General features: G+C 42.7%; 1 long non-coding RNA gene across 1 annotated transcript in view; it reads left to right on the top strand.

Annotated features, from left to right (window-relative positions):
* LOC122466515 overlaps positions 1 to 11073 on the top strand; it is a 29157-nt gene extending 18084 nt beyond the window's left edge. Inside the window, exons 2-4 of the long non-coding RNA XR_006292109.1 lie at positions 5039 to 5114; positions 9877 to 10025; positions 10740 to 11073. This is a non-coding gene — a long non-coding RNA (uncharacterized LOC122466515). The remainder of the gene's footprint in view (positions 1 to 5038; positions 5115 to 9876; positions 10026 to 10739) is intronic.
* The last annotated feature ends 9265 nt before the right edge of the window (positions 11074 to 20338 follow it).

Here is a 20338-nt window from a genome sequence, read left to right as displayed (position 1 = left end):
TTTTCTGCAAAGGACTCACAGCCTGGATTGTGCCTCCTGTATCCATGCTCATTATTTTGGCTTCAGCTGTAGCTGACTCAATCTGGTTAGCAATGGTTATTGCTTTTTCTAGTGTAAGTTGTGGTTCTAGAAGTAAATGTTCTCTTACATGAAGCATGGTTGTTTTCTCAATGAGCTGGTCTCTAATCATCTCATCTCCCATATTCCCAAAGTCACAAGTTACAATCAGACTCCTCAGGGAAGCAATATACTGCATTATGGTCTCCCCTGATTTCTGCTCACGCTGGCAAAATCTGTAGCGATTAACTACTACATTCACTTTTGGTACAAAAAAGTTCTTTAATGCAGTGAGTGCAGTCTCATATTTATCGTCTACAAGGGCAAAAGTGTAAAATATACGCTGCCCTTCTGCTCCAATCAGTGGATTAGCAGAGCACACTTTCTTACTTCAGAAATCTCTGTAGCACTGATTGTAAGCAGATAAGTCTCAAACATATGGATCCAGGCAGTAAAAGCAATTGGAGGCTCACCTGGGCTTTGTAGAAAGGCTGCAGGTGGGTTCAGAGGCAGAAGATCCATCGTCGTCGCCAATATGTTGTAGTAGCCAGGCAAGGTACTAACAAACTTCAACGGGACTTTAAAAAATAAAGTGGAAACCTCTTTTCCAAGCTGCTGCTGCACCCTCAGTAGCTCTCCCTCAGCCTCTTCAACTCCTCCTCCTCCTTCCTGTTTCCTGTCCTTTCAGACTCCCAACAGCCAGTGCTCCCAATTCTAATAATTACAAGCAACATCTAAACACAACATCTTATTACTTAGATAGATCTGAAATATTCAAGACCTCACAAACTATTTGTTTCCTATGCAGATAATTGTAAAGGAAAAGGTGTTTCTGCTCAGACTTTATCTGAGATGGGTCAGACAGTGCATAGGAGAGAGATATAAGAATGTTTGAAACAATCCTCGTGCATTAAAACACATTCTACCAGGACAGTGGGTGTCTTCAGCAGCATGCTTTAGACATGTTCCATTAATTGAAATCTAAAACAACCACATGGAGCTCGATACATACAGGGCCGTCCTTAGGATTTATGGGGCCTTATGCAGTATTATTAAACTGGTGCCCCTATGCCCTTCTTGCTCTTAGCAACACAAACATAAGCTTACAGTAATGGAAAACTTGCCACATGCACTTTATTAAAAACAGTTTAATTGTGCCGCCTTCACCCCTAACCCCTACACTTACCTCCCACCTGCACCTCCAACCCCAGCCCTGCACTGCCAGCATGCCCCACCACACCACCCACTACCCCCACCCCCTTTATGCCCAGTGGCTCCTCACCCAGAGATTTCCACCACCCATCCCTATGCCCAGCGATCTCCCACCTGCAGACCCCCTCTATTGCCCAGCACCCCTCTCACAGCTCTGACTGCCCAGCACCCCATATTCCTGAGGGAATTCAGCACCAAAAGATTAAATTCTACGCACAATATTTTAAAATTCTGCAAATTTTGTCAATAAATAAATGTGGAGGCTCTAGCATAGCTGTGGCAAACATAGGCCACTGGCTGCATGGAGGTAGGAGATCACCCTGCAGCCCTCCCCTCCCCTCCCCTGCTAGGGTAGGGACTTGGCAGTGAGATACCTCTGTGTGCACTTCAAAAGGCCACAGGGAAGCATTTTACATGATGGCTGGGATGTCAGCTATGACCCAAAATCCATTTGAATGACAAAAAGGAAATAGCTGATACCAATTGCTGAGTCCCGCCCTCATCCAGGCCCTTGCCTGCCACCGCTCTGGGCCATCAACTCCCAAATGGCCTTTTATTCTCCCTAAAATAGAGCATTTCCCTCTAATCCAGAAAAGTAAAGAGGTGCTTGGGATGTGCAGTTTAATAAGAAAAGGAATTATATTCAGGCACCAGTCTTTTTTTCTGCGCTGATTTACATTCCTGGTTGCCACACATGGCTCAGTGGGATTGTACTGAGTATAACTCAGCAAGCTGTTTCAACAGTGGGGCTGGAACCATAACCAGCCAAGTCTCATTTGAACAGTGGCTCTTGTTTTGGATTATTTAAGGCAGTTTTTAAAGGTCTTTCCCATGGGTGAGGAAGAAGGTGCTGCATTCTTGAAGGGACCTTTAAAATCCCCTTCAACTCTGCACTGTTTATAACTCTCCCTCGTTCAAAATGCTACCAGCTTGAGAGACAGCCCTGGAGTAACTTGGATCCACAAGAAAAAAAAAATCATGTCCCTTTTCCCTAAATAAAAGTTTTCAGCTACTCCAGCCTTGTCAAGTGCGAGTTCTTCTTCCTCCCCAGCTAAGAGGTCACTCCCTCCCTTGCATTCTGCAGCCCTGATTGCTGCTTTTCTGCTCCAGGTACATCCCCCTCCTCCTTTTTGTTTTAGTGTCAGTTTCCTCCTGTTGACACCAGAATATTGTGAATGGGCAGGAAAAGCAAAGGCCACCTTCTTTTATTTTCCTTTAACTTTCCCTCCTCCCCAGCCAGGTTGTGTGTGTGCCTCTCCCTCCTCCCAGCCCCATCTGCTGCTGATCCCGGCTGGGGAAGGGAGGAGAGGTAAAGGTGACTGTCCAAAGGGGATCCTTGGCATCTGGGCTTAACCTTCAGAGAAGAGGGAGGCAAAGGGAAAAGGAGACTAGGAGAGAGATTGCAGGGAGTTGCCGGCGGGGCAGGGCACATGGGCAGAAGAGGGGAGAAGTGAAGGTACAGTGTGGGGCTGCTCGGAACAGCTGCTCCCCCACTGGGGCCACCAGCTTGCTCCCCAGGAGGCCCTAGAGCGTTCGCTGCTCGCTCACTAAGCCAGACAAAGAATCCCCCTGCTCTTTTCCCTTCCCAGCCTGGCTCCCCACAGCCAACCCCAGCCCAGTTCCTTCTCCACCTCCCCGCCCCACAAAGTCCCGTACCTGGCTCTACCTCCCCAAGCTTGGCTCCCCCTCTCTCTTCCCAGCCTCTGGGTATCCCCGAGCTCTGTTCCCAGCCTTGCCTGGCTCCCCCTGCTCACTCACATGCAAACTTTCATTCCTGGCCCCGTGAGGCCCCGCCCAAGCCGGGGGCCTTATCCAGCTGCCTGAGGAGTGAGTGGGCGGAGGGGAGGGGCCAGGGCGTCGTGTTGGGGAGAAGCCTGTGGGCCCAGCGTGGGGAGGGGTCGGAGAGGAGAGGAGTTCACACCACAGCCAGCGAGGGTGGTGCCCCAAATTTTCGGATGCCGTACGCAGCCGCGTATGCCTAACAACGGCCCTGGATACATACTTTTACTAAAAATTATGCATTAGACACAACTACTAGGTCTAATGCACAGTTTGGCAGGGCTGTTCTCCAGTATCTGTTTAATTAGGGTACCATGTCCGTATATGGTTGACCAAACTGTCGCAAGAGTGGGAATATGCAGAGGACACTCGAAGAAGAAGAAGAAGGTTACTTCGAGACGGATTCTGCATATTCACGCTCCCAGCCTGCCTTCCCCTCTTCTGCAGAGTCCAAATTAAGCCAGGCTCCACATTAGTGATGGAAGGAACTGAGGTGGTAAGCACTGTCACACGCTCTGAATGTGCTGGAACGCTGAGGGGAGGGACAGAAAGCGGCACTCAAGTACTAAGGCTATTAACAGGCATTGCTTACAGCAGTTCCACCGTTCAGCTGCGCCAGTCAGCACATATGCCAAGAGATTAAATGTGCTCAGTCCATCTTGAAGAACCTCAGTTACAAGTAAAAGCGGCAAAGAGTCCTGTGGCACCTTTTAGACCAGGGGTCGGCGCCCTTTCAGAAGTGGCTTGCCAAGTCTTCATTTATTCGCTTTAATTTAAGGTTTTGCATGCCAGTAATGCATTTTAACATTTTTAGAAGGTGTCTCTCTATAAGTCTGTATATTATATAACTTAACTATTGCCGTATGTAAAGTAAACAAGGTTTTTAAAATGTTTAAGAAGCTTCATTTAAAATTAAATTAAAATGCTGATCTTATGCTGTCAGCCCGCTGCCAGTCTGGGGTTCCGTTCACCCAGGCCGGCAGCAGGCTGAGTGGGGCCTGCGGCCAGGACCCTGGCTGGCAAGGGGCCGGCAGCCAGAACCCCAGACCAGCAGCGGGCTGAGCGGGTCCGGCGGCCGGGACCCCAGACCAGCAGTGGGCTGGGCGGCTCAGCCTGCTGCCACTCAGCCCGCTGTTGGTCTGGGGTTCTGTCCGTTGGCTCCTGCCAGGCAGGGTTCCGGCTGCCGGCCCCGCTCAGCCTGCTGCCGGTCTGGGATCCTGGCTCTGCCCACGTAGAGCGGGTACTTACCTTCTCCCTGGTTCTAGCCCATTCTCTTCCTCTCTGCACTGAGCTGAGGGTAGGAGTGCACTGAGCACAGGGCTGGGGGTGAAGGAGCAGGCTGGGGTATGGGGTGTAGGGTCTGGCCAGGAGCTAGAATGAGGGAGGGGGCTCAGCGTTGGGGCAGGAGATTTGGGTGTGGAGTGCTTACCAGGGCAGCTCCCATTTGGTGCGAGGGGTGCTGATGGGAATGGGGGGGGGTGCAGGAGCTCCCGTTTGGTGCTTAGGTTGGGGGTGGGAATGTGGGGGGTGCAAAAATCAGGGCATGGGGCTTGGGGGGGCTGGGGGTGTGAGAGGAGGGTGCAAGCGTCCGGGCTGGGGACATGTGAGGGGGGGTGCAGGGGTCGGGTCAGGGCAGGGGGCTGGGGTGTGTGGGGGGTGTAGGAATCAGGGCAGAGGGCTAGGTGTGTGTGAGGGTGTGTAGAGGTCAGGGGAGAGGGCTGGGGGTGTGGGCTAGGGTCGTGGGGGTGCTTTTGTAGTTGGCTAGCCATTCACAGTCTTTGTTGAATCCTGAGCTGATGGTGTCAACTTTGCAAATGAACTGAAGCTCAGCAGTTTCTCTTTGAAGTCTGGTCCTGAAGTTTTTTTGCTGCAGGATGGCTACCTTTAAATCTGCTATTGTGTGTCCAGGGAGATTGAAGTGTTCTCCTACAGGTTTTTGTATGTTGCCATTCCTAATATCTGATTTGTGTCCATTTATCCTTTCACGCAGGGACTTTCCAGTTTGGCGGATGTACATAGCAGAGGGGCATTCCAGACTAACACGGCTACCCCTCTGATAGTTACAAGTAAGTAACCTTTATTTCACATAGTTAGAATGCACCTCTCATCCCTTTATAGGTTCAACAACATCATTTTCATTATAGCAGTCCCAGGATGCTGGCTCTAGCAACATGTAAGCTGAGAAAAGAGGGCATGTCACTCTTTCTCCAAGCACAGCTGGAGAGCAAGGAAAGCCCACATGAAGCTGTTCCTCCTCGGGAGACCAAGCAAGCCTTCTTCTCATACAGAGAGGAAGGCTGTAGCCAGGTCTCAGCCCTCTGGTCAGTCTCTCTCTATTAGTGCCCCAGTGAGTCACGATTCCAGCCCAAGCTCTGGAGCTACATTTATTCAAAGGCCCCATTTGCCTGCCGCTACATTGGTGCTGACCTCTTCTGACAGGGGCAGAAAGGAGCACTTGGTGTAGTCCTAAATCTGAAGGTACCAGAATGCCACTGACTAAAAGGGGCAGAATGCTGGGGATGAGGCTGGGGGGGACAGAGGGAAGAAGGGGAGATTATACGTGAGGCATAGAGACTTAGGGTCTGCCTAGGTCTTAGGCTACCAGAGTCTGGTGCAGGGGGCTAAGGGCTAGGATGGAGCTGGAAGGCGGAGAGCAGGTACAACTAACTCAGACTGGTCCAGGTCATGTCTCCCCAAGGTGTTTACCCAGCGTGACTCAGAATCCTGGGGAAGTTTCTCCTGTTTGCCCCAGCTCCTGGCTCCAATTTCAGCTGGTGTCCAGAGAGAGTCCCCCTACCTTCAGTGGCAGAACAACTCAGCAAGCAGTTCTCAGACAATCACAAAATGGTCTGTCAAAGACCCAGTCCTATCCAGTCTTTTGCAAGTAGGAATTCCCAGAAATAGACCTGTCAGAGGCCAGAACAAGAAGTGCTGGATATGTTGCTCCAGAGGGTTTCTACCCAGACTCCCTGACAGATGTCTTCCTCCTTCCCTGGACACCAGGACTGATGTATGTCTTTCCGCCAATTCCCATGATACTAAGGAAACTGAGACAAGATGTAGGACTGGTAATTATGATAGCCCCAGCATGAGCCAGACAGTTCTGGTATTCGAATCTGATAGATCACTCAGCCCCCCTATCACCCTACTGGCCCTGCCTGACATAGTTTGACAGAAAAATGGTCAGATTCAACACCCAGATCAAGCTTTGTTACATGTAACAGCCTGGATGATGTATACCAAACAAAGCTATTCAGTTGAGGTTCAGACATTCCGTTCTAAAGCAGGAAATCTGGCGGACTGACTTAAAAGGCTAAATTGAAGAGGTTTCCTATTTGGGCATCTTAGCACCAGACTTCTCCCTGGTGTAAGCATGAAAGGGGGTCAATTTTTATGCATTTGCTGAGGTGCCAGTTAGATTTTAAAACTGAAATCTAACAAACTAGGTTTGCCAATTGAATAAGAGTTTATAGCCAATATAGAATGGAATCTAATAGGATAATCCCTTTTTACTGAGTTCAGGGAGCATTGCTTTCTAATTCTAACTCTGGGTTCTTTTCAGGTGAGCTTTTATCTTGAACAGTATATCTCAGATCAGGACACTTTCTTATTCTTAACCAACCAACAATTTATTAATTCACCCAGAACCACATTAGTATATAATCAACAGTTCACCACTCCAGTATAGACATAACCAATGTTCTAGGTATGTACTGCAAAGCAATTATCACAGAATGGAGTTGAGGCTTAGTAGTTATACTAAAGAACAATGCAAATTACCAAGATTTCGTATGACATTTACTTATGATCATCAGTTTTTTAGTACCTAACACATCTATCACATTTCCAAGGATGCACTTGTCTTTAAGGCACTTTTAAGAGTGTGGTTACTATTGTTTGAATGGATTGGTCCAAAAGAGACAAATTGAGAATTTCAAAGCCAATTGCTTAAAGTTGTTGTTTTCAAGCTCTGTTAGGTCAATTTGCTTGGATTTATAAAGGAGTTAAAATCTAAAATATGGCTATGTAATGTCTCACTGGAAGGTGTAGACTTAGCAAGGTAACCTATAGTTATTTGTATTAAAGAATAGAAGGTGAAATAAAATATTTAAATGAAATCTCACCACATCTTATCCTCTTAATCCTAGGTTGGGGGAGAGTCCTTTTCACATGGATAGTCCTAGTGATGGTCACACTTAGGATTCTGCAGCTGGTTGCTGAATTCAGTCAGCTCTCAAGTTGCACGTGGTTATCTCAGTTTTATCTCAGGGCTTATTGCAGGGGACCACTCTCTGATTTCTATAGGACACTTGTCAAGTGAGTGCTCAGATTTCAGCTCAGTTTCTCTGCTGCTTCCATTCGTGTTCAGTAGATGGCGATGGTGTATAACCAATTTCTTTTTCTTATCGGAGGCTTTTTATGCTTGATTCATTTCAAGGATTGCATTTCATTATTAACGCTACTAACAATTTACGCATTTTCGCTTATTCCAAAGTTATATACTGGTTTATATCTTTCTACATTCCTTTTTTCTTGCGCTCGACAATTCCTATTATTTCCAGAGCGCAACAATTATTTACAATGAAAACCAGCAAACTCCCTTATATTTTTTAAATTTGGCAGACATACGTCATACATTTTTTGATTGTACTGTACATAAGCATTTCACATTATTTGGGACTAACAATAGAACAAGAGACATTATCCTTATATAGAAGGATGTAGAGCTGACTCAGAAGGCAAAGAAATGGCAGCTTCTCATTTGGGGTGAAAGAAGAAAAGCTATCCACTTGGTATATTTGATTTACACAAAAAACAATGTATAGTTAATAATTTGGGGGTGAAAACATGTGACTTATTTCTTGGGGTAGCAGGTAGTTTGCCCAATTTAACCTTCAATTTTAAGACAGTCATTTCAAGTTTGCTTAACTTGCAGCTTCCCCACCCATCAGGAGCGGCAGAAGCTCCCCAAAATTGGAGGGGTCACTGGTGCCTGAACCATGCCTCCCCCGCACTGCCCCTTCTCCCCGAGCCCCCACCTTTGCGCTGCCTCTTCTCTCCATGCCACTGCCTTTGCATCTCCTCTTCCCCCCAAGACCCCACTCCCCAGTCGTTCCTCTCCACCCCTTCTTCCCCCATTGCTTGCCCTTATGAACAGTAAAAAGTGATGGGCCATGGCTGATTTGTGGGTGCTTACCACATCGACTCTGTGGATGCTCCAGGGATGGAGCACCCATGGAAAAAGAATAGTGGGTGCTCAGTATCTACCAGCAGCCCTGCGCATCAGCTTCTCCCTCTTCCCCCCTCCCCCAGGGGCACCGCAAAGCAGCTCCTCCTCCTCCTTCCCACTACCTCCCGCCTGCCGCAATCAGCTGTTCAACAGCGTGCAGGAGGCGCTGGGAGAGGGGTGTGCTCGGGGGAGGGAGTAGAACAGGGCAGAGCAGGGGTGAGGGCTTGGGGGAAAGGGTGGAGTGGGGGCGGGGTCTGGGGTGGAGCAGGGGGGGTCACGCACCCCCGTGGCAAATAACAAAGTTCGCGCCTCTGGTCCTTAGACAAAGTGTCTCACATGATGTGAATGTTTTCTTATTGTCTTTACTTCCTAGGTGTATCTTATTTTGGGATAAACAGAAGTGGATAGCTTTTCTTATTTTGAGGGCCAGAAGGAATCAGTAGTTATTAATCATTTTAAGGCATATCTGTTCTATATATCTCTTACACTTGTCATCATCACCAATTTTAGCAACACTGGATTATTTGCTCACCCTGAAAGAATTTAGGCTTTCAATCGACTTCATAAGGGTCAATCTAGCACTGTTATCTGTGCAAGCCCATACTGTTTTTTCCCACTCTAGAGTGGCAAGATTTCTTTAGGGCCTTATTCTTGGGTCTTCCTTTGGTTCAGGAGCCCCTTCCCTTTGGAAACTCCATACAATATCAATATCAATGGATCCTGCCTCTTTGAGCCCTTAGCCTCCTGTACACTATACTACCTTCTCCATACCACCGATCAGGGAAGACTGCCTTTTTAATATCCTTTACATCAACTTGAAGGATAGGGGAGATTTAGGCCCTCATGGCAGGTCCCCCTTAAACAGTGTTTCATAAGGATAGGGTCACTCTCAGACCTCACCCCAAGTTTGTGCCCACAGTTGTCTTAGAATTCTGTATAAACCAAAATATTCACCTCCTGGTTTTGTTTCCCAAGCCTCACTCAATCCTTTGGGAAGCTGAACTGAAAAAGTTACCATCTTTTTACATCAACCGGAAACAGTCATTCAAGAACATGCCCAGGCTATTTGTGGCCTTTGCTGACAGAGTTAAGGGGCAAGCCATATCTTCACAGAGGTTATCTAAGTGGGTCTCCAATTGTGTAAGGACATGTTATGAGTTAGTCAGGTTAGATTCACCTAGATTCATTCCAGTAACCCTCGGCCTCTGCGGCCCATTTAAGGAATGTCTCTATACCTGAAATTTGTAGGGCAGTTATGTGGCGCTTGCCAAGACACTATTCTTTAATAGAGACTTTCAGACTGGGTGCCTGTTTAGATAGGGCTGTCCTGCAGTCCTTGTTTAAGTAGGGCTCCTTGTACCTGCCTCCAAGCAAATAGGCAACTGCACAGTAGAGTGGAATCCATGTGGACAATCATTTGAAGAAAAGAGAATGGTCACGTACCCTGCAGTAACTGTGGTTCTGTGAGATGTGTTGCTCACACAGATTCCACGACCCACCCTCCTTCTCTGTGACTACAGAGTTCTACCCTGCTGAGGTTATGTATTGATAAAGGAACTGAGGGACAGTTGGGCCCCTTTTGCTCTTTATACCCTCAGATATGGGGGACAGGAGGACTGTTAGGGCACAAGTGTGGCCCAACGGACACTGTTGGCCAAAAGAACCTGATCTTGCATGCATGGGGAGCATGTACCAAGAGTGGAATTCATGTGGATAACATATCTCAGAAAACCGCCATTACTCTAAGGTAAGTAATCGGTCTTTATTTTACCTATTTGTTTTTAATGAAGTTGAAATTAAAATGGTCCTGTAAAAGGGTGGTATACGTCTTCTGTGGAGCCATCCAGGTATTGGAACCCCGCTGAGAGATACTAATGAAGTCCTGCTGATTCACTAGGGCAGGTGTGGTTTGTTAAACTCCACCCTGGATATAACAGAGTTGGGAGTTGTCCTCTGGACAGAGAAATGTAGAATCTGGAGCAGAGAAATCAGAAGGGAGGAATCCTAGGAACACCCAAAGGGAGACAAAATTGTCTGGCAGATAGGGCATTGGACTGCAACTCTAGGTTCTTTTCCTGACGAGGTTGCTGACTTGCTTTCTGATCTTCACTACATCTCTCTGTGCCTCTGTTACCCCTTCCACTCTTTGTCTGTGTGATCTACCTGGGTTGTAAACTGTTCAGGGCAGAGATTGTCTCTTGCTATGTGTTTGTACAGTACGTAACCCAATGAAATCCTGATATCAGGCAGAGTCTTTAGGTCCTACTTTAATACAAATAATCTAAATAATCCAACAAGTCTTGAACATGAGTTTATTTTAATACCTCTTTATTAAAGCTAGAGCCCAGGAAGAGGTGAATTTTGACTCTGGACAATGTGTACTGCCTTTGTTTTGGAGCAGAATGGGAATACCAAATGATTTATGGCTTTTTGTTTTTTTTACTTTCTATTTCTGCACCAGCTTCACCAATGATATAAGCACCGCTTGGGCAAGTGTTAGTTACCTGAACTTCTGCGGATGAGACGGCAGTAGACAATCATGTGATTTATTTATTTGTTTCTTGCAAAATGGTTTATTTTAAAAAATTTCTTGGAGTGCTGAATTTTTAATTTTTTTAAAAAAAAACTTAGTTATTTACAATATAGAGAGCATTTCCCACAATCTCATAACATTTGTAAGGTATGCCAGTGACATTTGGGTCCCGAACTACTTGAAAGTCCTTCTAAACAACATATAATAATTACATAATTTAAAAAGTAATTAAAAAGAAAAACTCGTCCCAAAATTGAAACAAGACATGTAAATGGTTTTATGATTTATTAGTTAGATCAGCTGCTGTTTACAAATGGCAGGAAAAAATATGAGTAAACATTTACATTTACTTTATAAAAGGAAAAAGGAAAGTATTTACAACATATGTAACAAACACAAATAGTACAGGAATACATACAGGGCACTAATTGAAATGGAAATCCCCACTGCTGCTCTGATACTTGGCAGTAAAGTTTCAGCATGATGCATGGGAATTAATTGGACTTCTCCAGGTATGAAGTCATAGTCATGGCTCCATATTTAAGGCTGCAACCAGCAATCCATTCTAAGTCCTATTTTTGACACCTTGTACTGAAAATTTTCAGAAAAATCTCCTTTGTCCTGAAAATTCTCATATTTATTCTTAAAATTAAGTGAAATGGCCAAGCCATTTATAATAATAATAATATAATATCTAGCTCTTATATAGTACTTTTCATTCATAGATCCCATAGCATCTTACAAGGAGGTAAGTACCATTATCCCCACTTCATGGATGGAAGTCCTTTGACTAAATCTTTATTCCCCCATACATGCTGAATATTTAAACCTTTAGTCTCTAATTTTTACTATACATCATCTAGTAGATGGACTACTGGATTGTGACTCTGGGTTCTTTTCCTGACTAGGTTACTGATTTTGTTAAATGTGAATCGGTAAGAAACGTATCTAGTTATTAAAAAACAAACAAACCCTGTCTTACATATCAACACTTAAATATACTGGGAGATTTTAAAAATACGATATTTCAAATTCCATGGCCAAGGTCAACTCCTAGAGGTGTAGTTCAGTGTCTATTCCTTCAAAATGTCATCTGTACTAGTCTAGAAAGCACTCTTAAAAATGTTCAGACTGGCATAATAATAATTCTGAATAATGTTCTGAATTATTGAGATTAAAAGCAAAACATAAATCAGTGCTCTTACATCATCAAGAAGAAAAACAAAGGCTTGATTTGGCTGAAAAAGCACATCATAAGGTAGTAAAGGATATAGAAAAAAATAAACTTTTGCTCTCCTCCTACTAGCTATAATTTAAGTAAAGAATCTGTATTAAAGCTTAGACATTTCCAGCTATCTGAACTAATTCAAAAGGACCGAAAAACACCTCTCTAAATCATCATAATTATAATAAAGATTATTATTAATAAAAAGTATATTACAGCACTTACAATGCCAGTGTATTCCAAGTAATTATATTGAACATCTAACATACAAGCTGAAAACTTCAGCGTACCAAATGTAAAAAGTATATAAAGATTTAAATGTCTTAGAAATCAATTGATGTGTACAGGAAATGTGTAGAAGCAATGCCCCATCACAACATATCCATAATTCATCATTTTAATACAGGTACATTTAAATATTGTACATTCTATTAAAAAAAGGTGAAACATCTCTTGTAAGAGTCAAGAAAACTAGATATATAACAACAAATTGCTTCAATAAATAATTCTCCTGCACAGATTAATTCCATAATTAACATTTGACTGACATTAGTGGGTTGAAAGGAAATCACTGACTTTTAACTGCAAGGTACCCAAATTAGATGAATTTGGCGCCCAAAAGATATAGAAGAAATAAACTGCAGCAATGCAAATGGTGTGAATATAATCTATACTACTGAAAAATACAGTGATTTTTTTCTATTGCTTCTGGGACTGTAAAGACTAAAGTATGTCATTAAGTGGATGAGACCTTAAAAACCAAGGCCCTGTCGGTTCTGCATGGACATTAAAAATTCCATGGCAGGTGGATTTTCCCCATTTTTCTTGGCCAAAATATCCCCTCCTTACACTATTGTGCAGAGTCTTGTCTACCAGTTGCCAATCTGAGGGTTCATTCTGCACCATTGAAGTCAATGAGAATTTTGCTGGATCAGGCCACTGGTTCCTATTTTTCATCACAGAGGTGGCTACATTATTTCTTTGTGTATAGGACAAAGATCTGCCTTAACTTACCCTGTTTAAACATGGCAATTTAAATTCAAAGTAAATGGTGGGGCAAGGTGAAACAACATCCCATTTGGCTAGACAAATGAGAAGAATGATGGAAAGAATCTGTCATTCTGTAATACACGTTACATAGGGCTCAATCCTGCAACGTGTTGGGCACTCTGGGGCACTTTGGCTGCAGTCCATAGTTATCCTTAAGCGTGTGCTTAGTTCTTTGATGGAATGGGGCCAGAGTGCTCAGCACCTTGAAGGACTGAGCTCCAAACATGCCTCAAATTTTCATCTTCATTGATTTAGCATTGCTACATACTAGTTCTGAAGGTCCATAATATTATGGCATGCGTGTACTCCAAAAGGAGTCAAAAATGACTGAGAGACCGGGGCGAAATTCTCACACCCACTCCAGCACCTTTACGCAAGATAAACTGGCCAGAGTGGCATAAAAGAGCTCTAATAGCCCTGCAAGCTGTCTTCTGAGGACCCTCTCACCAGCCTTGGCATAGGGGTATGCTGGGGTCGGGCTGAGGCAGGAGTGGGAGCTACAAGCTGGGCAAAAGAGTGCAAAGGTGACCGAAAATCACCATAACCATTCCCCCAGAGAGTCTCAAGTTCTGTAATACGTTCATTAGACATGAAGCACAGACTCTTACCCTGTTATCAGTGACTGGGATGGCAAAAGTACATTGTATTTGTGGTCTCAGGAACATTGTCATAGTAAGACTAGACACTTGTCCCATACTGAAGATAGGGAGGCAATAGATAATCTAGCAATTGCAGTAAGGGCTATGGATTTTAAGTAAAAATTTGCTTTGTTTTGAAAGTCTCATCACATGAGAAGGATACACTGCTCGGTTATTGCTCTGTTCATTATATGTAACAGCAGGGAAAACATGAGCACTTGCAGGAGAGGGGAGGATTTATTGAAGCAGTTGTTGAGATGTTACTGTGAGAAAACAATGGAATTATCGCAAAATGGAATTCCACACTCCCCAGCATGCCCCAAGCCAGGGACACTGTATTTGCACACAGAGCCATGCAAAAGAAAGGAAAAATCCAATATAATCTCTAGAAGTTTCACCACCAAGCTGTCACATATACCACCGCCATCTGACCTACTGAAATCTCAAAATGACATAAATTAAAAAATATAATGATCTGTGGTGAAAGTACTTTTCAAGTGAAATTTTAAATGATTCTAAGCAAGTCTGTTTCACAAAGAACCAAATTTGTACAATTATTTAATTGTGACCAACAACAACAAAAATCATAAACTAGTTGTAAAACTAAACTGGTCTTTGTTCTCTAGTATTTTAAATACTAAATTAAAAAAGACTATATAAACTGTACCATCTTTATTGATGTTTTGGTTTGATACTTTCATCAGATCAAAATATCTGATTATAGAGAGGTAATGGTTGGAAAACAATGTAGCAGAAAGGATAAGGTAATAAAAGGGGGGGAATAAAACAATGAACAAGATGTTGCAAGAAAAGATGGTATGAATGATGAAATGGAAAGAAAGAAGCAAAGACAGAAAATCATGAGAGACAAACAGAAGGAAACAGTAAGGGACAATATAGGAAAACGATTCAGAGAACAAAGAAATAGAAAAGAGACAGAGCCCCTGATCCAGCAAAGCATGTAACCATGCGCTTGACTTTAAACTTGTGAGTCGACCCACTGGATTAAAGTTAAGCATCAATTTAAGTGCTTTGCTTTATTGGGGCCAGGGAGAACCAGGGGAGAAAACAGGATAATTTTCGAAGGTAACTACCAACATCCTACTGTTTTCAAGTCATAACTGAAAATTTGTTTCTTTTTAATCAGCATTTCAGATATTCCTAATGAGTCTGAGATTCCATAGAACACTAGCAAAAATAACACAGAGAAACTTTCAAGACCACCTTCTTTAAGATAGACCACCTGGTATGAGAGGAGACCACTTTTTGTCATCTGGTCCCTAATATATTCTTGTTTTTATTTTTGAAAATGTAAATACAGTGTTTTAGAGAGACCATATGTATGAGAGGTCACTGTTACCTGGTCCCCATGGGTGGCCTGTGTGGATATATTTCTTTGCACTGAAAATTAACATGTCAGTAAAAAGCACCAGTTTGCTAATGAACTGGGGAAAAACAGGGCAAAAATGTCCTTAGGAACTTTGGGGTGGGGAGTATTTATAATCCTTATATTCCAAAGTTCCACGTAAAGTACTCCTAAAAGAAAATACAATGAAATAAAAAAGAGCAAATGTATTGCCATAATAATATTAATAACAGAAAGAAAAGTGATATTAACATTATCAAACTATAAATATAACTTTTTTCATTAAAAAACAAAAGGCACACCGCCTGCAGTTCTGGTCAGGTTCTTACACCCCGAAAAGTAAAAATTACAAATAAAAGAAATTAACCCCTTCATTAACCTGAAGATATTTCTCCCCTTTGCTAATACATTTATTGCATAATCTGTGTGTCTGATATACTTCTTAAGGGAATTTTGCATCCCATATTCTTTAAATGAAGATATTTCCTGTCCCCTTCATCCTTGAATTATTTTGAAAGTAGACTTTCTCTGAAAAGGTTCTGCATAAGGATGAGAAGAGGTGGATACTGTATAAGGTATCATCTGTTTAAAGCTTTTGCTGCCTGATAAAGGCTCTTCATCAGGATGGGTTTAATGCACTGGGAGTGCCTAGAGGCAAATTAGGATAATCACAAGTGTGACTTTCCTGTGGGCATTCCAGTATCCCATATAATTTCTCCTACAATGACAAACTTTGATAGGTTTGTGTTCTCATTAGTTATTTCAGGGCCTGGTCTCTGTTCAGCCTAATATTGCCATATTTGGTACACAGCAATGATCATATAATATCCAAGTTGGAAGGGACCTCAGGAGGTCATCTAGTCCAACCCCCTGCTCAAAGCAGGACCTATCCCCAATTTTTGCCCCAGATGCCTAAATGGCCCCCTCAAGGATTGAACTCACAAACCTGGGCTTAGCAGGGCCAATGCTCCAACGACTGAGCTATCCCTCCTACATCCCTACATAAATGTTTATGAAGCTACCCTGATACATAGCAGTTAAAGTTAGGACCAAAGCAGAAAGCGTCTTCTTCTACCCTTCAAATTACAAGTAAGTGTTCTGTATTCCCCTTATTGAAAAAGCACTGGAACATTGCTTTCAAAATATCCTGGATCATTTAGTAACTTGAAGTCTCAGCAACTCCAAAATGCTGTACTGCCACGTTTGTAAGAGTAGTGCCACGAGATTATGGAACTCTGAAGTGGGCTTTTTAACACTAATCATTATTCCTAAACCTGTGTAATGGGATCATTCATTTTCCTGGTGAATTAGAGTCCACCACATCTCTCAACGTCTGGTCTTAGCAACCAATCACAAGCTTGTTCATGGAGATAGATGATAACAAAAGGTGCATTTTAGCTGAAAAGCAGTTAGTAAAACACTGATTAAAAACATATAAACCCCAAACTAGGCATGGTAGTGCCAGTTGAAGTGAGAGATGCTTAATATGGGTATATATAAAAGTATCTTATTTCTGGGATTTGTTCTGATAAAAAATAAATCACGTTGGATTTGATTTCTGAAGATAAGCCCTCCGAGCTGAATTACAACATGAATTGCTAGCCCATTATCCAAATAAGCCTGATTTCTCTAGTGATTAAAATAATGTAATGCATTCAGCAAAGCACTCAAGAACATGCTTAACTTTAAGCATATGAGTAATCCCATTGAGTTTAATTGGATACTCATATGTAAGTGCTTTACTGAATTGGGGCATTAGTGCACTCAGTGCAATATTTCTACTTATTTTATAAATTGTAGCTGCATTGTTTTATTGCAAGAACTCTATAGTAGAGATATTCCATACAAATATATATTATTAGAGTTTCTTTCACTCTCAGTAATAGGAATAAAATAGGGGATGCCGTATTTGTGTGGTACGTGTTGTGAGGCATCTGAGGTTCCGGTGTTGTACACTCAGACTTTCATATGAAGAGGGAAATGTAGTTTGTGACATTTAACTCCTTGCCTAATCTTTTCTTCCCTCCAGTAAATCTGCTTAAAACCCTTAGTATCTCGTAACTGTTAGAAATTGTACCACTGTGATCCTCCCTTTCAAGCTTGGAATACTTCTGTTGAAATGTACCCACAGAAAAGTTAACTTAAGTGCTTTATCAGGACATCAGAAACATTTCTGGAGATCTAAAGACATCATAAACATTATTTTGTTCTGGTGTGTAGTGCCAACTAATACTTCCAATTTGCATCATGGAAGACTGAAACTGAATGGAACTCCAGTATCCAAAGCAACTTCTTAATGAAAACAGACTTTCATCAAACAGCAGAATTTTTGTCTATTATGCCAGGATATAATGTGACTGTACAAATTTGATAGAACTTTTGTTTGTGTGTGTGCAAAAGATTCATTAATGTATTGCTTGTGGGGAGAACAAAGGTTATGAAAGGATTAAAGATGGAATCATCAAAGGGAATAGATGGAAGTTTGTCATCTTGTAACCAGGAAAGGTAGCAAAGCTTTTACCGTGTCCTCTTGGAGCTGCTCTCCAAATGAATATACACGTTTTTCTTTAAAGAGATGATTGTTCAAGAGAGAGAGTTTCCTTCTTGTACTGAGAGTCCGACAGAATTATTGTCTGTATCTATGTTACACTTACTTTACATATCGGCTGCTGGAAAACAAACCTAATTCTTCATGCGAAGAGTCTGATGACGAAAATAGAATTTGGGAAAATGATCCAAAAAAAAATATGTAATTTTCTAGCTCTGCTGTTGGCCTCTGGAAGGAGGGGTCAAAAAAAAAAAAACCCAAAGCAAAAACTGTTGGTATGCCCATCTCCAGTAGCCACACCATGCATGTTGGTCAAGGACAATACTCTGGTGTGCGTGACTGAAGAATTCCTTCAAACTCCTGGATGGTAATTTGCAAACATCTTCAGCAAATCTTCAGGCAGGATGTTTTTCTCCTTTCATTGTTGCAGTCATCCCCCAAGCTTGTCTCACTTTTTGGCTATCAACCAAGGAGTTTGACCCTTGAAGTGGTAGACAAATGATTTAATATGAAAATGGCCTATCAAAGGTAATACCTAATACCAGCACTGCTTTTTATTGCTCTAGGTTTTAGTTGAAATAGACCAAAATCTGAACCTTGAATCCAAACCTTCAAATTTCAGGGTGGTTCAAATTTGATTCCACTGATGACAAAATGCCTCTATGATCTGCGTTCTAGTTCTAATCCAAAACTGTAAGGGTCTGAAATCTTGTGAGAATAGCTGTTCAACCAAAATTTTAGACTAAGATGGTAGAAATACCATGTACCCGATATCTCATTGCAGCACTAATAAAGCAGGACTAGATCATGGCTGGCCCTTTGTTGGTGCACAAGGAGAGCACAGGGGGTGGACCACAATACCAGTTTCTGCAATTCCTGAATGCAAAGGCAGCAGGAGGGTTAGAGCTGCCAGCAATGTGAAGTACTCTGAATGGAGTTAGACCATGCTCTGTACCTTTCCATCAGCTGCTAGCCACCCAAGAGGAAGGAGGCCTAGGAACTGAGAGAAGGCGTGTTCAGGAACTTCCAGTAGTGCAGTGTGGCCCTTTGAATCTTCCCCTCATCACCAGCAGAGCTTTATCTTGTGAAGCCACAATAGCATTTTTAAGTTTCTGTTGACTGGCCCAAATTTTTCTAGGGTAACCAAAGGAGCAAATTCAATTTTTTTTCCTTAACAGAAGTCAATTCCCCTTTTTTACTTAGTGAATTGCCTGCTATGTAGGTATCATTGCCTCCTCCTCTTGAAAAGAACACTCGCTTCTCGCACTCTCAGATTTGTGTATACCTTTTAACACTCTTCTACTTTTCCTGTAGCTTCTTTGTTGTTAACTCTGTCAGACTCTAAGGGACAGATTTGCAAAGGTGTTATGGCTTCTTAAAGAACCTAAGTGAGTTAGGTGCCAAACTCCCTTAAAATAAGTATTTAGTATTTAAGAGCCAAGTTTTCTTTTAAACTGAAGTCTACAAATCCCCTTTGCCTCGAAGTATTTGCTATTTTTCAGGTAAAGATAAAAATAAAACTAATTCGTAAAGTCGGTGGAATCTACTCAGAGCAAAACCACGCCCAGTCTACACTACGGAATTACTTTGGTATAAATACATTGCTCAGGGGTGTGAAAAATCCCAACCCCGAGCGATGTAGTTATACCAACCTAAGCACCAGTGTAGACAGCGCTGTGTCGCTGGGAGAGCTGCTTCTGTCAGTGTAGAGCGTCTTCACTAAAGCACTACAGCGGTGCAGCCAAAGCAGCGTTTTAAGTGTAGACCTGCCCTCAGTCTTGAAAAATACATGCTTTTAGATTTAAAATGCTTGGGCCTGAATGTAAGCTTTCAGAGGATGTTTATGTGTTGCAGGGGGAACATAGTGGGGAAGAAGGAAAACTGAACTATACCAGGGAATAGAGGACTGAACTGAGGAGGTCCTGATATGGAGGAGGAGCACACAAAGGTAGTTTCCAAATGGGCAGGGAAGGAAGGTTAAAGGTGGGGCAGATCAGTAGAAAAAACAGAAATCCCAAACCACTCTCTGCATAGGGCTAGAGGCATTACTAGGAAGGAGACTAATTGTTACTATTGGAGGGAACCAATAGGGGGAGACTAATTGTTACTACTGGAAAATAATTATTTGGGGGGACCCCTTCAGTGCATGGGACCTGGATGTGCTGATCTCTTTGATATTTTACCCCATCACTGCCACTGAAGATGGGTACGGGTCAAACTGCAACACAAAAACTGCATTGACATTTTTAAAATGTGCAGTGACTTTTTTAGGAAACCACAGAGGGAATGTTAAACAAACCCCTGAAAAGCCTAAGATCTGATATCCAGACTCAGCAATTCACAGCCCAGTGATATACTGGAAATTATTTAGAGAACAGGCCAACCCAAAGCTCTGAATGGAATTGTTCAAAGTAAAGCTGAACAAAGTGGTGAGAGGAGCATGAACTGATACTTGCTAGGTGTGTACTTGCACATTGCTGACAAAAAGGAAGTGGGTTCTAGCTGCAGCTATTGGTCTTTGATTCACCTTTCATTTACACTGGTGTAAAGCAGTAGCAACTCTACTGAAGCCACTGGAATTATACTGGTGTAATAAAGGAGTAAGTAACAGGAACATCAAGCCCATTTTGTCTAGTGCTCCCAAAACCTCTCTTTTTTCTGTAGGGTTGCCAGGTGTCCAGTTTTTGACCGGAACGCCCA

Source organism: Chelonia mydas, chromosome 7 (assembly GCF_015237465.2).
Source record: "Chelonia mydas isolate rCheMyd1 chromosome 7, rCheMyd1.pri.v2, whole genome shotgun sequence".
NCBI classification, from domain to species: Eukaryota; Metazoa; Chordata; order Testudines; family Cheloniidae; genus Chelonia; species Chelonia mydas.
The sequence above is the reverse complement of the archived record's forward strand: the minus strand, read 5'-3'. Positions and strand labels throughout refer to the sequence as shown.